The sequence below is a fragment of the Belonocnema kinseyi genome, chromosome 1 (genome assembly GCF_010883055.1).
Source record: "Belonocnema kinseyi isolate 2016_QV_RU_SX_M_011 chromosome 1, B_treatae_v1, whole genome shotgun sequence".
Lineage (NCBI taxonomy): Eukaryota > Metazoa > Arthropoda > Insecta > Hymenoptera > Cynipidae > Belonocnema > Belonocnema kinseyi.
Genome location: NC_046657.1, coordinates 89,595,128 through 89,615,972, shown reverse-complemented (window position 1 = coordinate 89,615,972; position 20,845 = coordinate 89,595,128).

Sequence of the window (20,845 nt, the reverse complement as noted above, 5' to 3'; positions counted from 1 at the left end):
TAACTCTTATCATTTTTATCGGAATTAAATTTTGATCTGGATATACGCAATTATTCTACCCACTTATAAGAAACTTTAACAAAAATTTATAAAATGTAAATAAAAATTTTTTCAAAGTTTTGAAATGCTCTACATTTTTTAAATTTTGTTCAGAAATATCTGGTTAGCGAACTTATCCTACATTTTGCGAACCTTAAAAAGTGTATCAAAGGCTGACTCAGTTGGACAAATCTTCCTGAAGATAGTGTGGCAACACTAACTTTAAAAACTAGAGATCGAAAGTTTGGACGATTACTCACACGAATAAAAATGTAAAAATATGCAATAAATGAAATCCAAACCTGTCCGCTTTAATCCGAACTTTCCAACAAAGTTGATTTTAATACACTCAGAAAATTTTCTGTCAACCCTGTAAAGACCAATTCACACCAATCTTAGCTATAAAAAACTGATCTAATACGATTAAATCTGTATGTATTATCAATCGTATAAAATAAGTGCAAAGCAAATAAAAAATCTTCTCCAGCCCATATTGCAGTTTAAGCATATGTGAATTAATTAGAATGTATACATATTTGTAAACGCAATTGCGAATTAAAAGTTCGGAAAATATTGTAACATTTTCAATTTAACTAAAGCAATAACTTTACAATTGCGATTTTAGGTAATATTAGAGGTGATAATTCGGAGAAATTTCATGCTTTTAACTTAAAAATTTCATTTCATAGATAGCAATTAAGTTAAATGTCAATTAAAGTACATTAAATTAGGATATATGATATATGATAGGATATATGAATATAAATAATATACTATGAAATTCATTCACTTGAGCGGAAAAAACGAAAATTAAGTCAACCAATCGTTGTTTAATACAGAATTATAATAAAGGCGGTAAATGCGCCTGCGATGCATGTGAAATGTCATTCGATTACAGAGTATCCTTTTTACATTTTTAAACATTTAAAAATCTGTCGTCTTCATATTTTATAAGATTGAAATATGGAAATAAAGTATTTTGTTTAGAAATTATCCTAGGATCTAGTGAAATAAATCTAAATCATGTAGTATGTATACACAACTTCTAATTGGTTTGTAAAAATTTTCCCAAAATGTACATGTAGCTATCGCAACAAAATCATAAAATTAATTGTGTGAAGTTTTGGATTTGTAGAGAATATTAAAAATTTATTAATCAATTTATATATCAAGGTTTATAATCGGTTATTCTGATATTCAAAACGAATAAACTATACAGAAAGAAATACATAATGGCTAATCAAAATAGAGATTGAATACTGGAGAAATATAAGAAGCTTTTATCCTGGACGAGAAAATAAAAAAGTGCCAAAAGATAACTACAATATTAACAATATTTCAAGTCCACCCTATATTAATTTATGTAATGGGAATGCTCACAAATTTTTTGAGAAAATATTCTTAACGTAAAATAAAGTCATAAATGTCAGAATAGTAATATTTTTCAAGTGTAAAATTTATTTTCTCAGTCATGTTCTATTCTTTGGCCGATTGAAGAACTTTCAGTTTCACGAAATAAAACAAAATATCCGTATTTCGTGACACTGAAAGGTCGTCAATCTTTAAAGGAATGAAAATATTAATACTCAGACCTTTATAACTTAGGGAACAGGCACATACTGCGTGATGCGTTTACTTTTATTTAGATTGTTTTATCCCATTTAGCTTCAAGGAAATTGTATTCTTGTCTTTATCTAAATAAAAGAAAAATGAGTCACGTAGTATGTGCACGTTCCCTTACCTTTAACTTAAGAATATTTTTCCAAAAAATTCCTATGTCAAGCACTATGCTAATCTTCCTGACGGCTGACATTTCCACTAATTCTAGCATTCTACACTTTAAAAATATTAATATTTCCGCTTGCTACTACCTGCTGCAAAACTCAACATTCACGAAATATTTGACTCTTTTTTCGCAATTATATTAATTTTTAGTTCGAAAATTGTCTTACATCAACAAAAAAACTTGAAAAACAATTGTAAAACATTAACACTATTGCGACCTTTTCGACTGCGCAAATAGGGGCCGCCTGAACCGTTTCCAATTTTAAAGCATAATATTGCGCAATTCTCCGCATGTGAGTCCTGCGCACTGCGCCATTCCTCTGTACTGTTGGTGTTTTTCAAACAAGTGTCGCACACCTTTCTGAGCTTAGAAACTGCTTGGGTCAGCAGTTCTAGGAATTAATACACCACCAGTTACTCCCCTCAGAGTCGGATATATTGATTTGTATGATTATTGATAGTATATATTGATGCCAAATAGATCCGCGCTTTTCGGCACATGCACAGTTGCAGAAGTTGCTGATAGGGGCGTATCGATACAGGGTCGAAGCAGCCAGTCATGTCGCTTGAATAAACTAATCGAAAGGTCGTGGTAGAGGTGGGGCCCCTTCCAATCTTGAAATACAAGAATTCTTATGTTAAAAGGCCATGGAAATACGAGAGACTTCACTATATTTTAATAAATTGAAGATACTTATTTAATAGTTTCATTAAAAAACTGTTTACCTTCTGAAAGCTTGTAGTGACGATTTGAATCGTTATTATTAAAATTATTAAAATGAATTCAGCGAAAGAAACGTAGAGAGACATCACAAATATAAAATCTTCCACCGTAAGTATCGAATGTATTTGATTATGAACTAAAATTAAAACTAAAGTGAATTGTACATTTGAAGATATGATCAAATGTAAAAATGAGTAGTGGAAGGTAAGGGGTTATATCGTCGTTCTCACTATCGGGGAAAACGTACTCAGTAGCGGGAGTTCGCAGTACTGAATTTTGCAGTACCGCGACTCTAGTCTATCCAGAAATTATAAAAACCACTGTTTCATCTATTTCACTGGCTTTGAAACTAAAGTGAATAATCTTAAATATACATCTTTTTGACACACATAATTAGTCGATGGTATAATGTAAACGGATATATGGCATCCAACTAATATGGTACTAACTAGTATTACGGTATATTCTATAACGTTAACCCTAAAAAAGCTGGCAAAGAGTGGCAAAAAAGTCTAAATTTTAATATTAATGAAATGCTCGTAGTTGTCTCGAAGTATTTCTATTTTACTAACAAGGAGAGGTCGCAAAATGTACATCGCCGATACGAATGGGGCTTTACAGGATGAAAGTTAATTAAAATCCATTAGATGGGTATTTTTTCTTTCAATCCGATGACCCTTAGTTTTGAAGATATCGATTTTTGAGTATTTGCGCTTGAGCGCTCGACTCGCCTTTATAACAGAGCGATAAAGCGCAGTACCCTAAAGACCTTAATAGATAACTGCATCGCATTGCGCCACATTGCGTCAGTTCACTCTTAGTTTTCCATCGACCCTAAATGTTTACATTCGCATTCCCTGGATTCGAGACCAAGGCCGGAACCGAAAATGTGCTCAAATCTAGGTTCGAGTGTATATATTTGAATGTTACGATATTTTCTAATTGTAAAAATACAACTTCTATAACTGAGATAAGGCATAATTAGAACACATCGCTATTGCAAGTTATAGATTTTATTCAGTGAAGCAAAAAAAAGAATAAATTTAATATTTACTCTTTTCTGTAATATGCAATTTAACTGAGTTAATAAAATACATACATTGACATTTTTTCTTCATTATAATAATTTTTGGAGTAAGAAATGTTTAACTATTTTTATCTAAAATACATTTCTCACTTTTGTGGAGAGCTTCTACCCATTGCAACGATCTTGACTTTTCTGAGGGTTCGAAATGTAGAATAAAGTCGTGAGTCACATGAGATGCGCGCGTGACGAGAACCGTTCTCGCTTATCGGATACTGCCATCGGCTATCTTGAAACCACTACCGTCTCCTCATTCCCTTTTGCTTTTCTTCCCAGAAACCCTCAAGGATCCAGTCGCATTTGCAACAATATCCACCTTCAATTGCAATTGTGATCACGTTCATTATGACACAGATAATATATAACGTGCGCAAGGTCAGTTGCGTCAGTTTATAATTTTTTTTTTAAATATAATTTTCCATTTTATAAAAAATTAAATTTAAAAATGATTCCATTGAAAATTAGTTTTTGTGATAGGCGCGCAAAATGAGCGTGTTTTACTACTTCTGGTCTGAACCTAAACTTCTTATTTTCAAGCGGTGTGCGCGCCTAGGGCGCTCGATTGTATATTTGCTCGCGCGACGCGCTCGGAAATTGTATTTTTCTCAGATTCCCATATTCGCGCTCGGTCTTTGCATTTCACCCACATCCGTGCACATACTTGTCAAAATTAAAGATCAACGCATCGACAACTGGAATTTTGCGATTCTGAAATCTCTTTCTTTAAAGCTCTTTCGGCTCTAGCGAGCACATTCTTATCACGTATCTCGTACTTCGCACTGGATTTTTCAAAAAATGTCAAATTTTCTAAATGATGCTCAAAACTTTTGTATCAAATATAATACAATTTTTATGTACCTCTGTCTGGGTTTGGGTATTTAGATTTTGCAAAATAAAATACAAATTGTATTTATCATGATTACTTTAATATTTGTTTCTTATTTTGCGTTAATTTTTATTCTTAGCTGCGCTAAAACATGTATTATTTTAATAAATTTATATCATTGCAATTTATAATATGCATGAAAATTAAAAAAGTCTTACTCTTATTTCCTTGTTTCTATAATTTTTTTATACTCTTAATCTTGTTTTTTATGATTAAAAAAAACTACGCTTGCTATGAAAGAAATATTTCAAAAAAATTTGTAAATATCATTTGACTGAATAAATTTTGTCTCGCTGATTCTCGCAGCTTGTATCGTTGTACTCAAATATAATTTTGTAATCTTCAATGTTGTTTTTTTTTTTAAATAAAACAATAACTACTTATTCTACAAAAAATTAATTCCTGCAAAATTTGCTATTCTTTTCTAGGTGTACAATTTTGGTCAATTTATCTCTTTTCGTATCTTGTTTTGTTTTTCACTAAATGGATTTATTGCTTTTTCATGAAAAATGTTACGTTTTTCTTTTCTTGATTTTTTTTCATATCTCGCTTTGTTTGGCTACAAATCTTAATTTTCGTTTGTTTTTTTTTGATTTTGAAAATGCTATAGCTTTAGTAATTTTTGTTTTATAAAAAGCAAGGGAGATAAATTGTTCGTATTTTGATTTACTATGAATAGCTGTCGAAACAAATGTCAAATATTTAAAAAATTGGTCGCCAAAATTTTCAAATGCCCTAACTTTTAGAAATTTCTTGATAAAAATGCTGGCTAACGAACTCGTCCTTTATTTTCATATCCGTATAAAGTGTGTCAAGGGCGAATCTAATCGAATAAATCATTCAAATGTTACCGTGTTTACAGACTACAACGACAATAATGACAACGATGACAGACGACACCGGCGTAAAAACTATTTTTTCTGACCCAGGGGGTCTCAAAACGTCGACATTTGATGGAATCCGCGAAAGTAATTCTTCATATAAAACCAATACCTTCTCATTTCGTCTAATGCCTCACACCAAAGTGAACAAATTTCAATAAAACATGTGTGTGTGTTTGTGCGTGTGTGTGTGTGTGTTTGTGTGTGTGTGTGTGTGTGTGTGTGTGAGTGAGTTATACCACAAGAAAATTATACCGCACATCTGTAGTTTAAATTTTATGTAAATCGGTCCAATAGTTATAAAGTAGAAACCATCTAAGCAGAAAGTAAAAAATTAAACACATAATAATTTAAAGCATGCAAATATAATGATTTGAAACTCTGCAAGATTTTTTAAATATTCTAAAATATTTTCTGAATCTCTAAGAAGTTTTATAATGACTTAAAATATTTGTAAGAAAACTATATTAGAAATCTCTGCTGGTTGGTGGAATTTATACCAATATAAAAGTTTTGTAAAACTTTGAAGAATATTTTAAACGATCATACTGATCACTGTTACAAAAGCTTCACAGTAGCTTGATCATTAAGTTTAAAAGATTTCAATTGAGAGAATATTAGTTCACTGTTGAAATAATTTCAAAGCTCAAATATTAATTTCGCAAGCTATGTAATTTCATTTTCAACTCAATAATTGTTTTCTCAGAAAAAAGTCACAGAAGTTTTAATTCGTTGGAAAAGCTTTGAATATTAATGCAATTGACGGTTGAAGGGAAGGCAAATGGGCAATCGAGTTAGGGAGTGAGGCTGCTAGTACTTCCTATAAGTACCCGTTGCAAGTTATCTTCGTTCAGCAACAACGCAAGTCACCCTGCCGCGATAGGAAGACGTTGATGTGAATTAATGGCTGCTTAAGTTATATTGGTACTCGCTCCGAGAGTGTTGTGTAAGGGTGGCGATGTGGTATTAATTAACGCGACCCCAAAATCTCTTCTTAACCCCAGAGCTCCTGACTGAACGATACTGCATCGCGGGGATGTTAGCAGCCAGCGTGGACTAGGGGGAGGATCACATTTTGAATAATGAATTTCCCGTAAATCTTATACCTTTTTTTAGCGGAAACGTATGAATTCTTTCCACAGAAACGGTGGTTATCAAAGGTCACGGTATCAAAGGTTGGTTTCACCTTATTTGACCACTATTTTTAATATACAATGAAATAACAATATCAATTCAACGTAAACTAGGATATATTTTGTACATAACAATTATTTTAAAATTTCAAAACACAAAGACGCATACAAAAACACTTAACAATTAGATAAAAATTATGTGTGTAGGTATTATTGCGGACAGAGAAAAACTGTGTGCGTATTTTGTTTCACAATTATTGTGGAAAATTATTGTTTCTATTAAAAGTGAATTTTTATCCCAAGGGTGCTGCAACAAAAAGTTACCTGTCTTATGTTAGTGAAAATAAACCCACAATGATAAATTTTTGTAAAGAAAACCAAAGTGTGAGTTCTAATAAAAAGAAAAAAGAAGAAAAATTTAATAAAGAAAATAAAATGATAAGAAATTTGTCCTTCTCAAAAGACAGATCAGAAAGATAATGCACATAAGATGTGAACATTTTTATGTTCATGTTCAAAAATCCATTATATATCATATACATACCCGTGTGGAAATGATTCCTGGCAGACTGGAATTATTCTAGCGCCAGTACTGGATTATTCATGGTTGTCTGTTCACGCCGTATTAGATTGGCGCTCTTTTGGCGCTATCTATACCTACTAGATAGAAAAATCCGTCACGCAGTTCTATGTAGACCCACTAATTTCGCTAGCCAGAATTTGACCTCACATTAATCTAAAAATTCCGTCTAACATCTAGCTTGGCTCTAGAAAGTACTTCTATTTAGACTTTGAAAAAAAGACGTCATTTAAAAGCTAATTAATAAAAGATAACAAATTACATTTATTGCAGTGCTCAAATCAAAGCAAATAGTAGAAATAAAGTTGCCTGTGTTATCAGTGATGTCTCATAGTGCAGATTTGTTAATTTAATTCATCACTAATAATTATCGATTGATCTGACGCACTATATATTGTTTATTGGTAAACTATTGAATGAAAGACAAAGCTAATATAAAAAAATTATTGCTGAATAAAGACATTTTATCGTTAGGTTTTCTAGGAAAGTCATTTTCCTTTTCGTATGACATGTATCCAGTACTCATGTACATTAAAATGACATATTTCATAACCTCAAATATTATGCAGTGCTTCCAACAGCACTCGAGTTTCATCATGCAATGCAATTTCAAAACTGCTGCCAAAAAAGTTGGCATCAATGACGGGAACCGGATTACAAGAATCAGATGTTCGTCATGTCGCCATTCAGTGTGAATACGTCATCTTAGATACGTTTCGTTTCGCGACCACGAGGTTTGAAATTTTCCAGATTCTTTTTCGACGTAAGGGCGTTGGAATCAAGACCCCACCTCAAAACTGGATTTTCTCATTTTACTCCATAAATACTAGAATTACATCTTTTCTAGATGATTAGGGCTTAGTCCTCTTTTAAATTAAATCGTTATTCGGAGTAGAACATTGGCAAATTCCAATGGTTTTTGTATAAGGTGTTTTTTTTTACTCTAACCCCATCATTCGAAAAAAAACGTCTCACATAAAAGCTATTGAAATTCAACATTTTTCCACTCCGAATAAAAATTTCAATCAATGCAGGAATAGGCTCTAATGATTTAAAAAATATGTAATTCTAGTATTTATGGAGTAAAATGAGAATTCAATTTTGAGGCTGGACCCTGGTTCCAAAACATTTACAATTAACATTTTCTTTTTTAAAAATAATATTTGAAAACATTCTGCCAAAAAAGCACAAACGAGCTATGTTCCATTTTTCTTCAGAAATCTGGAATTTGTTAATATTCTCAATGTAGCTCATAGTGCTTTTAGGTCAGGAATGATTTAATTATAAAAATAAGTATTAAATTTGCAATCTAGGTCACACCTAGATCTACTAGATTTTACTAGATTCACTAGAATGCACCAGTACCGCTGGTGTAGATAGCGGCTAGTCGATTGGAGCGTTACATTTGCGCACTGCCCCAGGATAGTTGCTCAAGATAGTGCCAGTATAGACTCGTGGCGGTCTAGGCTGGAATAGTATAGCGCCATAAATTATTTCCACACGGGTATATACACATATATTATACACTATGCAATATTACGTTATTATTCAATTATTTTAGGAAGCTAGATATTTCTATCATTTAATTTAATCTGTTTTACAAAAATAAAAAAATCTGTTGTCAGTATTTATCTGTATGATTATTCATAGGATTTATTGATTTCGAATAGCTCCGCGTTTTTAGGTATATGGCATGTGAAGTTGAAAACTTTAGACCCCGTATGTCCGTAACTAGTCATCGATCGGATATCAATGAACTAAAAAGGAACGCTTAAAAAGATTTTTATACGCGTCTGAGTTCTAAAGGATTCCAACTTTTACTAAATCCGCATCATCACGGAATACACGGTTTTTTTCTGTGCTTATGTTGGTTTTTTACATTCTCATCATTTATGATTGAGAAAGTATTAGAATTGTCGGAAATTTGACCTCACACTTTTTCAACGAATCTCCACGTTTCGAGACCCCCTGAATCCGAAAATCAGGTTTTCACGATTGCGTCTGTCTGTCCGGTCGTCCGTCCGTCCGTAAACACGATAGCTCTCGAAAAAATGAACGAATCTAATCCATCTTTCGCACACTTTTTCTAGGTCCTAAAAGAAAGGACGAGTTCGTTAACCAGCCATTTTTGATAAAAATTCAAAAAGTGAGCACATTTTGAAAATTTTTCAGACCACTTTTTTTTGAATTTGAAAATTCTATATACGCCTATTTATAGTATTAAAAACAAACAAACAATTTATTTTTATGAATTTTTTCGATAAAAAGAAAATTTGCAGAGTTATAGCGTTTTCAAAATTTTTTTAATCAACCGAAAATCAAAATTTGAAGCCGAAAAACGCACAATATGAAAAAAAGTCAAGAGAAGAAAAACATTTCTTTTCATAATGCCTATAAGATTATCATAATCAATTTTTAGATTTTCTTCAAAAATCGAAAATTCAAATTTTGATTGCACAAAAAATAATGGAATATAAAAAATTCCATTTTGTGGACAGACTATGCAGGATACAAAAAAAGATGAATTAACAAAAATGGTTATCCCAAAAAAGATCTACAATTTCGTTAAGAATCACTTCTTGATAGAACGCTCGCAAGTTTGAGTGCGCCTACGGCGCGCGACGGTTGAAGATTAAGTTTCTTAAAGCTACTTACTCTTTTTTTTGTATCCTACATAGTTTGTCCACAAAATGGAATTTTTTATTTTCCATTATTTTTTGTGGAATCAAAATTTTAATTTTCGATTTTTGAAGAAAATCCAAAAATTGTTTATGATAATCTTATAGGGATTTCAAAAAGAAATCTTTTTCTTCTCCTGACTTTTTTTTATATCGTGCGTTTTTCGGCTTCAAATTTTTATTTTCGGTTGATTAAAAAAATTTTGAAAACGCTATAACTCTGCGAATTTTCTTTTTATCGAAAAAATTCATTAGAATAAATTGTTTGTTTGTTTTTAATACTATAAATAGCCGTACATAGAATTTTCAAATTCAGAAAAAAGTGGACTCAAAAATTTTCGAAATGTGCTCACTTTTTGAATTTTTATCAAAAATGGCTGGTTAACGAACTCGTCCTTTCTTTTAGGACCTAGAAAAAGTGTGCCAAAGATGGATTTGATTCGTTCATTTTTTCGAGAGCTATCGTGTTTACGGACGGACGGACGACCGGACAGACAGACGCAATCGTGAAAACCTGATTTTCGGATTCAGGGGGTCTCGAAACGTGGAGATCCGTTGAAAAAGTGTGATGTCAAATTTCCGACAATTCTAATACTTTCTCAGTCATAAATGATGAGAATTTAAAAATAATGTGTGGAAAAACGACGAAAGTTACGAGAAAAAAAATCCAACAAAACCTGTTTACAAATGTCTGTCGGAAATCGAGCGCGTAGCGCGAGTGTCACGAAGAGAATGTGTAAGTCAAAGCCTACAGAGCTTCGAGGAACTTAATATTTGACTTTACTTAATTAAGTAGACAATTCAGAATATGAAGACGCATATAAATACTGCCATCTAAAAGAGATCTTTTTGATAAAGTTTTTTTCAAGCATTCCAAATGCAAAGAATAAATATCCGAGCGCGAAGCGCGACGTAAACTATTATCGAGCGCGAAGCGTGAGATCTAACCGTCGCGCGCCCTAGGCGCGCTCAAACTTGCGAGCGAAGCGTTTAATCTATATGTTGAAATAAAATAATAACAAGTTAAGCATTGTAAAAACGATAAAAAATGTAACCATTTATTTAAATTATCAAATACCTACAGTTTTTGACATTCTGATAATTTCACTCTGAGTATCAAGCATATATATCTAATATAAGTACCGTAGTAATTAGGACATTGACCCTATATTTTTAGCAAGCACTATTGTAATGGGAAAATGTTTAATATCGTGAAAATTCAGAAAATTTTGAGTTAAAGCATTAAATTAACGATAAATTAGATTGGTATGCATTTGTAAGATTTTTACAAACTGGCCTAATCTGACGAGGTTGTCTGTCTGGAAAAATGTCGGAAATAACGGGATAAGATTGTGATTGAATTAATATATCATGCCGGGAAAATTTAGGATAGGGCCAGATAAGATACAGATTTTATTTCGGGGCGCTCCACCCGATTAGTTCCGCGCATGAACTGATCAAATTCAAACATCAGAAGTCGGATCCACACACAGATATTTGAAGGGTGGCGTTCCAAACGCTCATAAATGCAATTTTAACGATTTTTCAGGAGAAACAAAAACGTTGCCAACAAAAAAAAGTTTGATTGGAAAATATTATTAGGTTCTGAGAAAATATAGAAAGGAGCTTATCATTGTTCTCACTTGAGGCGCAAATTTGTTAAACTCTGAATAATGATTAAAAAACAAAATTTTCAATTTCAGAAAAAAGGAAAATCTTATATCTACATCCTGAGTTCTTCAATAAACACGAGTAAATTTGATTAGAAGAAGTTATCTATCAAAGCAAAAGCGAAATATATTTTTAGTTGCGGATTTTTTGAGCCAACTATACCGTTTTCAAAAAATAGTGTTTATGAACTTTTGAGGTAGGGAATAAATCTCGCAGCACGACTGGTCCCAAGTGCGAAAAAGGAATGTGTGCGGCTGGTCCGAATCCCTTTCGAAAATCCGCGGATAGATGTTTCCCGTTGGTTAAGCCGATCATTGTCACGGTAACAAGCCGGCTATTGACAGGACTCGTTCTCAAGCGTGTACGTGCTTTTAGGATCTTCGGTGGTGTTGGTAAAGACTAAAGTCGACCGAAGGGCTCCAACTGACCACACTGTGGTGGTGTTACCGTGTTACTACGGGAGCCACATACTAATGGGGCATTACCTTAACACCCTCCATCCAAGACTCTCGTTCAGTTAGTTACTCCTCGGGGATGTGGATGAAAGAAAAGCGGGAAGGGTCCTACCACCTTCTGCCACCCATTGCCACCCTCTGTCATCTCTAATATAGTCCTACTATACTCCCTTTTCATGCATTCTCATTCTTTCTGTAATTATTTATTATTTTATTTTCTCCGTCTATATTTCATAAACCCAAACAAACTTTGAATACACTACATTTTTGATTGAAGCAATTTCGATTGGGGCTTTCTAAGAATTACACCGCAGCGTCAGCTATGGATGACAGGAGCCGCGGGGGAAGTGTCGTGATCACTCATAAATGACGAAACAGTAGCACAACCAGAAGGCGTAGTATCCCAACGGCCTAGCTGTAACTGCATGAAATTACGGAACATTGCGACACCGCGCTAATGTTTCCGTTTCAGTGAATTTCGATTCAAGCCAAGGTCAGAAACAGCTCCATGTTACAATAGAAATCTATTTTCATTATCTATTATACATGCTTTAAAAATTTCTAGACATCTGGACAATTTTTAGTATATTCTATAATATTTTAGAAAGGATCCTGCATGTTTCTTATGGAAATTAAATTTTGTTTGAATCCTGGGGTATTGCTTTGATCTTGTATTTGGATCAAACTGACTTGCAGAAGAGAGATGCTCATCTAAATAAAATGATTCAGATTAAGTGCTCATCCAAATAATTTGACAGTTACTGCACTTAAGCGTTGAATTTGTTTTTGGTCAGATCTTTGAAAAAATTTTGATTTTCAAAATTGGTTCATGTTGATTCTAAATGGAATATTAAATTGAGCTGCAGCACTGATAAGACCTCAGGATTTACTGTGTTCCAAAATATTCTTTTTGTAACGCAAGCACGAGATGTCTGCTTTTCGAGGCATATAGAGCGGACGGGAAGAAACCAATTCCAAAACCATGGTAAAAAGCAGTTATAAAAAGACTTTTTTCAGCAGCTGTGCTTGCGCGCTTTGAGCAAGATTACTTCTTCTAATTCTGCGTTTGCGCATTTCGATTTAGAATTACTTTCCGAAAAATTTATTTGATTGTTTCTCAAATATAAAATTTCCTATACTTGTTACAAAAAATATCGTGTACAACAGGTTCTGAAAGTAGACAGTTGCAACTTTTGTAAAGCTTACAGTACTTGTCATCGGCACATATTTGGGTTGTTTCCGGCTCGACTTCGTCTCGTTTACAACTCGCCTTTGCCTCGTTCCCAACTCGCCTAATACTCGCCTAGAACTCCCCTTCAATTCGCCTCTAGCTCGTCCATCAAACTTTACACTAATGAGGAACAGACTACTTTCCGCACTCGTAGCACAATATACTATTAATGTTCTGTAACGTTCCAAAATGTACCTGAACAGTGTAGATTATCCTGCAATGGATCGCAATCTTGCGATACGTTATGGAGAATATTATTCTACAATTTTCTTTAAGAATCCGAAATCTTTATAAAACTATACCGCGAGGGAAAAATTCATAATAGTCATAAGGCAGTGCGAGTTAGACGCTTTGTTAAAGATACGTAAGAGCGTATCTGTCGTATTCATACCTGACCTGAATGTTGTATTATCGGATGTTAATTTATGCAAAAAATATTTTCCTGTTTCGTCAAATGCTATTCCTCTTAAGGTGCATTTTTAACTACTGTTACGTTATGATAAATCAATTAATAGTAAGCAAAAATTATTATTTATGTTGAGCACCAAGTTAATTGTAACAAATTCCCTTTACAGTACACTGACGTCACTCATGGTTTGGCGCAAATCCTTTTGGGAATAGTACATTATGAGATAATTACTTACAGAGTGGCTCTAATCTATGGAGTCTAGGCATTTATTGATTCTTAAGGTAATCTGTAAATCTGTGGTTATTGCAGTCGGAGAGCGCGTAAAAGATACCATAGATGATGGGGATAAGAAAATCCTCAAAAATAGTGTAATCGTTCCAAATGTTGACTTGGATTAACGATATTACACTGTTTTCTTAGAAGCTTTCTTTCTATATGTTATGAAAAATTAGCACACTCTCTAAATTTTGTAGATGCTTTACGAATACTTAATCTCCATTACTTGATAAGATAAGAAACGTTTCATTTGATTAAGATCAAAATTACAAGCCGTTGTCAATGAGAATGCTAGTTTATATTGAATCACTCATCATGAAGAAAGTTATTATCACTATTCATGAAATCAGTTCAGAAATAATCATATGCTACAGTACTTGGCAGCAATTTTCACTTATTTGCTATTTTTTCATTTGTACAACTGATTGGATCGTCAATACTCGAGGAATGCAAATCGCCGCCCTCAACGCGGCCTCAAGTTACAGTCGAAGCCAGTGACCTAAGATCCTGCGGAAACAAAGCGAGAAGAACCGATTTCAGGTAGCGATAGCTTTACCGAGGCACTGCATGAATTTCAATCGACATCTTATCGGGCACCTGAGCGACGTTAGAGTACGCTGGATCGTGATCAAGTGGACCTCCATGGCGAGGACAATACACGTCGTACTCAAGAAGTGACAATATACTATCACGCTCGTTGAGGCGTATTGCTCTTTTGTCCAAGCGCACCCTCGTTATAAAGGGTGCCAGGAACCTGACAAGTTTGAACTCAGGCATTCAGGAAAAATCACGTTTTTACAAACCACTATTTTCAAGCACATCGACTAGTAAATTTCAAACAGAAAAACACAGTTCAGTTTAACTAAATCATAGGGATGACACCGACTCTCAATAAAACGGCGCTAAATCGCACCTTTGGCCACTTTTCACGACGTTAGATGGGTGGCCACAGAGCACGATGAAATCACAACGATAGGCCGGCGAATCCCTCGTGTCTCTTGAGGACACAAAGCGACCCAAGAATGACAGCTTTCTGCATGCATGTCGCAAATGTCTTGGCATATTTTTGGCACGCGGATATGGCATCAAGGTTACGAACCAGCGATATTTTCGCACCTCAAAGAGCACCCGTCCCAAGCACAATTACTCTCACCAAATATTTTAAGTAAAATCGTTGAAGATTCCTTTTAAGGTCATAATACCTCTTCTCCTTTTCCCTTTCCTTGGTGATGTTGTCGTCTGCCAAAGTCAAAAATACAATCGCGAATATAGTTCGCTTCTCCAAGTTTTCGAAAAAGATTTCAGGCCTCAAATGTGCAACGGAGAATGCTGTCGGAAAATCGCAGTTCCAGAAAATTTGGAACTTTTCGTTTTGGACAATTGACTCTACATCCATGGGAGCGATCGGCAAGACAGGTTCTTGTCATCAATATTATCATTCTCCTCTGAGAACTTCAAAATGAAATAAAATTTTTAATTTCTTGTCTTGAAATATGCTTTGCATGAATCCGCGCATAACGAAAAGTATTATACAATTGAAAAAAAATCTTGCTTTGAGCCAGAATATTAGTTTAATTCAATTTCTGGCTACGTTCTAAGACTCCAGGAATAATATATTTATGTACTATACATGCAAACACGGTTTGATAAATATGAGTTGTCACCAAACCACGCTAAATCGCAAGGTGTCCAATTTTGTTGCAGAAGTGGATCAAATCGTTGTACAGGACACCCGTGTGGAAAAATTTGGTGGCAGACTGTAGTAAAATGGGGCGCAAGTCGGACATGCACAAGTCCGTCCAATATAGGATACATAATCGAGTCCAGCACTGGTACTACTTAGCGTTTCATAACAAAGAAAGTTTTTAAGATGGCGGAAATATGACTTCGTAGAATTCGACTCTTCTTTTCCTAGATTCGTTCGCTCAAATCTTTTCGACTGCTGATAGGAAGCAAAAGTGGGGTTAGTATGGTGGACTCTTTACTTCAATTTTGAGTTTGCTGTCGGACACTGGTGGTCATCTTAGATAATCTGACTTACGCGTCGTAAAACCACCAAATTAATTCACAAGTGTAATTCGAGCTGCGCTTGTGACCAATCATTGTAAATTCTTAGCAGAAGATTCTGGTAATAATTTTTCAAAAAATCGAAAATTTTGTTTCTTTATATTTTGGTAGTAAATACTTCTAGAAATAGTTTAGAATTAATTTTAAAGGTCTACAAGGTCGAGAACAAGGATAAAAGAGGCCGAAGCAGCTACAGCGCTCGAGCTGTCTTTCACGATAAAAAACTTTAAACTCGATTTTCTCGAAACTACATTTTTTGACACATATTGTTATTTATCAAAGTTATGAACAATTTAACTTGCAAAAATGAGGTAAAAAAATTCAAAAGTCTGCTATTTTTTTAAGTTCTGATTGCCGTTCACACGATAGCCAAAACTATATAGATTATAAATCTTTTTTATTTTTTGATTTCGGGTAAACCGTTCCCGAAATATTTGAGCGAAAGCTGGAAAGGAGGACATTTTTGAGGCCGCCATTATGTAAAAAAAATAAACTAAAAACACAAAGAAAAACTTTTTTTATTAATTCAACCTCTATACTTTAAACTGTAAAAAATTTGGAAGGGACACGTTATTTTTACTATTAAATAAAATTCTTTTAAAAATAAAAGAATGAAGACACGGTTGACCAGAATCTCCCCTTAAATGAAAATTCATGTTCCAATACAAAGTTTTTTTTAATCCAATAAGTAATCATATCAGAGAATCAAATTTTTTCCAATTTTCGGATTTTTATCAAGTAAATATACCTCCAATATATCTCGTGTACCTCCAGTCGCGTCGTGAACAATCGTTCCGAGAACGATCATGGATCATTGGTCCTGGAGCCTACATCTGTGCAATTATATTTTTGGAAGCACACCTCTGAAGGAATTATTTTGTGAAAAACAAAAATAGCATAAGGACAAAATAAGTTTTTCATTTTGCTTCAACTCACTCACTATACCCAGATTAACACTAGAATAGCCCGCCCAATCTGGTCCTTAGCCATACAATTTTGTTGCTCTTCTAATTAGCACCACACTAATTCGTCTACATAGCGCCACATGAGTGATTAGATGGTCTATGCTGGACATAATCAGAACGCAAAATTATAACTATTAAAGTAAGAGAAATATAGTTTTTAACTCTTGTTCCATTAAGCAATGCTTTGATTAACATTTAGATTAGAATTTGACACTCGGAATTTAGTGAAATATTATTCCTATGCCATAAGATTGGATTTATAGTATAAGATTGTTTCCTAGTAAAGGTCTATAACAAGAATCTATAAAGGAACAACTTCAAAGTAAAATCATAAGAATAGCCTTCAGTAATAACCAACTAAATATAGCATGAATCTTCAGAGAGAATTCTAGCAAAGAATCGTGACAACAACGCCTAAAAACATCCATTTTGATAATTCTCTATGACCGACTGTTAACAACTGCCCCTATCAACTACATCAGTGTGCAAAATATAGGAACAATTCATATATATATATGTTATCCTAATAACTAATAACTATAAAACTGACTAACTAATAACAATAAAACTTAGAAACGTTCGACAGCAACTCAGCTGCACGCGACATAGAGCAACTGCTCTGAGAATGAATTTTATCAATAAATCATTTTACCGAATCGTGAAAAACCCAATAATGACCTCTTCAATAATAATAATTAGTAAAGAGTTCAAATAGTTTTATAAGATTCTGTTCGAGTTCCATGGTAAACTTCAACTTCGTCTTGTCCGGTCTCTAATTACTAGCTACATTGGTACCTAGCAGCCGAGGGCCGACTTGCTTCAAATAGTACCGGCCCACCGGGATTTTTGTCGAAATGCTATCTTAATAATTCGAGCCTGTAGCATCAACTAACAACGACCCATTAGAATGGCGTTTAATAACATTACTTTCAGATAAAAATAACAATCTACAGTCCACCTAAATGATTGATAAATACTTCTTTTATAAAAATCCTGGAAACAAATAATAACGACAAGATGGTGCTATTGCTACCATCCTAGAAACGAACAATGACACCGGATCCCTGAAAAGAGAAAGGGTCCATTTACAAAATACGTGATACATTTTTTAGGAAATTCTGACCCCCCCCCCCCCCCCCCCCCCCCCCCCTGCGTGTTAGTTTTTCCATTGGTCTTATCATCGAGAATGATACTCTCGCCCACCTTTAAACGTATCACGTATTTTGTGAATGACCCCAAAAATCTTTTTTTTCAAGAAAACATTTAATAATTTCCATAAATGATTTATTTTATTTACTCTAGCAACAGCTGGAAACAAGGACCTCTACTATCAACGAAGCAATAAAAAACCGTGCAAGCACTCTGATAAGGAAATATAGCAATGAAATGTTTTGAATAACCACATTAGTCATATAACCAAAGCATTAAACTATCAACCGCTGTTACACTGAATATAACATCAGACTCCAGAAATTATGGTTGCAAAATATCATAACATCAACCCTTACAAAAAAAACTCTGACTCTGAAGTGCTTTAAATTGATAACTTTTGTTCTATTGGCTAGGCTGTAAAAAATACGTTTTAAAATTGCACTTCAAAGTGTAAATTTACAAATATAAAATATCACTTTAGATGCATTAAAATTACAGGTTAGAAAGCAAATTTCTACGTGTTGTGTAGAATTACGTCTCTTACAGGTTTAATTCTCTGCCTTTTCATGAATTCATACGACGTATTGAAAATCACTACATTCAGAGTGTGTCAAAGAAGAAGTAACGCTGTACATAGTAAAATTCCCCAAACTGGTAAAATTACCGACTGCGCATAAATTTCTATTTTCTGACGAAAATTTCTCCACTTTATAGTGATTATAGATTGGTTCGCATAATATTTCACATTTGTGTAATTTTCGCGGTAGAACTTTATTTTCGCTCGTTTGTTCGCGTGTTATGAGCGAACGTACATTTTAGTTTGCTAACTTTATAGCTCAATTTCGGCGAAAGCATAAATGCGAGTGACTGATTTTAAATTATAAATTTTATGCCATATAAGTTTCCGTTATTATAAATATATTCTTAATATGATCTTAATGATTTAAGTATTTGAAGTTAGGTTCATATTTTGGAGAAATTGTCCACTTTCCGTTGTTTTATCTAACGTCACATATTAAATTTCAATTCAGTTGAAAATTTTACACTTTTGTACAATTTTAGACATTTCTATACTAATTTCACACCGCTGCGCGTAAGTCCACTTTTTACATACGTTTAGCGCACTAAAATTCCACAACCTTTTTTTACAGTGTACATTTTTATTTAAAGTGATTTTTGAGTTACACAATAAGTCCCAATTATCAGACCAGCTTTTATGCATTAGTTGCTTAATTCTTTAAAATCTGTATAATATAAAAACAATATAAAATGTTACCCTCAAAATAGCAAGTGAGCTGCCTAACCACAGCAGTAGAAACTTTTCATGCCACTTTGTTGAAGAAAATGTATTATATAACAAAAATGATAACAAGAAATAGTAAAATAATAGAAAATAGAAAATAAAATAGGTGTGGAAGTATTGACTATTTAGTGCACAATTCGTCCAAAATTGAAATTTTACTAGTTACTTTTTTTTAGCAGTAAGTCAGTCACATAGTTTCAATCAGTATAGAATAGGTAGATTTATTTTTCATTGGAGAAAGTTTTGAATTATTAATGACATGAGCACATGCACACAATGAGCCAAAATTACCAGTAACTGGTAATGTGTTAAGAAAATGCATTTTGTATAAAGATTACGGACATACATAAAGGAGAATTCAAGAGTTTCGATGCATTCTGTTTTATGGCTAAAGTGAAAATATGGCCAAGGCACAAATCCTCTTGCGCCCATACAATTTCGGAAGCACTCTCAAAGAAGTGTACGAACTTTAGGCAAGAAGGGTGAGGGTTTAAACTTGTACGATAGTCTTGGGCGGGTTTAATATGGTAGCAGTCGCCTCGCTTCCGAAATCCAGTAACTCATAAGCTCGACACTCCTGGGGTAGAGAGTTATAGAGACGTCGCTTCTCTAAATGAGGGCAAGGAGTTCAAACTACCCCATATCTTACTTAGAATTCGCTTCTTACTTTGCTTTTCGACCCAGCTCGTTGAGATATTGATTGTGATAAGTGATGTTTATGAAGTTGCATTTTCCTGCTCTTTTGTTTTTTTAAACAGCTCATTCGGCTTCTCTTACATATTATTTTCTGAACTCTAGATTGAAATCTCTATTCAAAAAATTAAATTTCGATTTCCAATGTAAAGAAACGATTTTTGAAACCCTGTTGTCTCTTATAATAATATAAGAAGAACAAGAGCTTGCAAGTTATTGTAAGTTAATGCAAGTTATTTCAAGTTATTTAAATTGATTGCAAATAATTCTAAGTGATTCCTGATGGTTTAGATTAAAAGTGAATGCAGTGATAATAGTTGAATGAATATCGAGTTAAAAGTTAAAGTGAAAGTCAACATTAAAATTAAAACCATAAATATCTTTATATTCCCATGTGCACTGGTTTCTTGATAATTTCAAATTGATTGCTGTTGATCTCTAAGCAAGGTGAATGCAGATGATTACGTGTTATACCGCAACGACCCACAGTGGGGTGAAATCGGAAAACGAGGTTCAAAATGACATTTAGAACGCAATTATGCACCGATTTTAGAATTTTTTTGTTGAAAAATTCAGAACTAAATTTTTCAGAAAATTGTGAGAGTAGATTTTTTATTTTTTTGTTTATTTAATTTTTATTTTAATGCAAACATCGAAAAAAATGTCGATTTTTCTAATTACATTTTTTATCTTCTAGACAAAATTTTTCTTATACTTCTCGTCCCTTGAACTTAGTGCACAGGGGTATAAGAAATATAAAAAAATTCTCAACTTGCATAGTTAATTGTTATAAACAAATTGTATTAACAAATACTCGACATTAAGGGTTATTC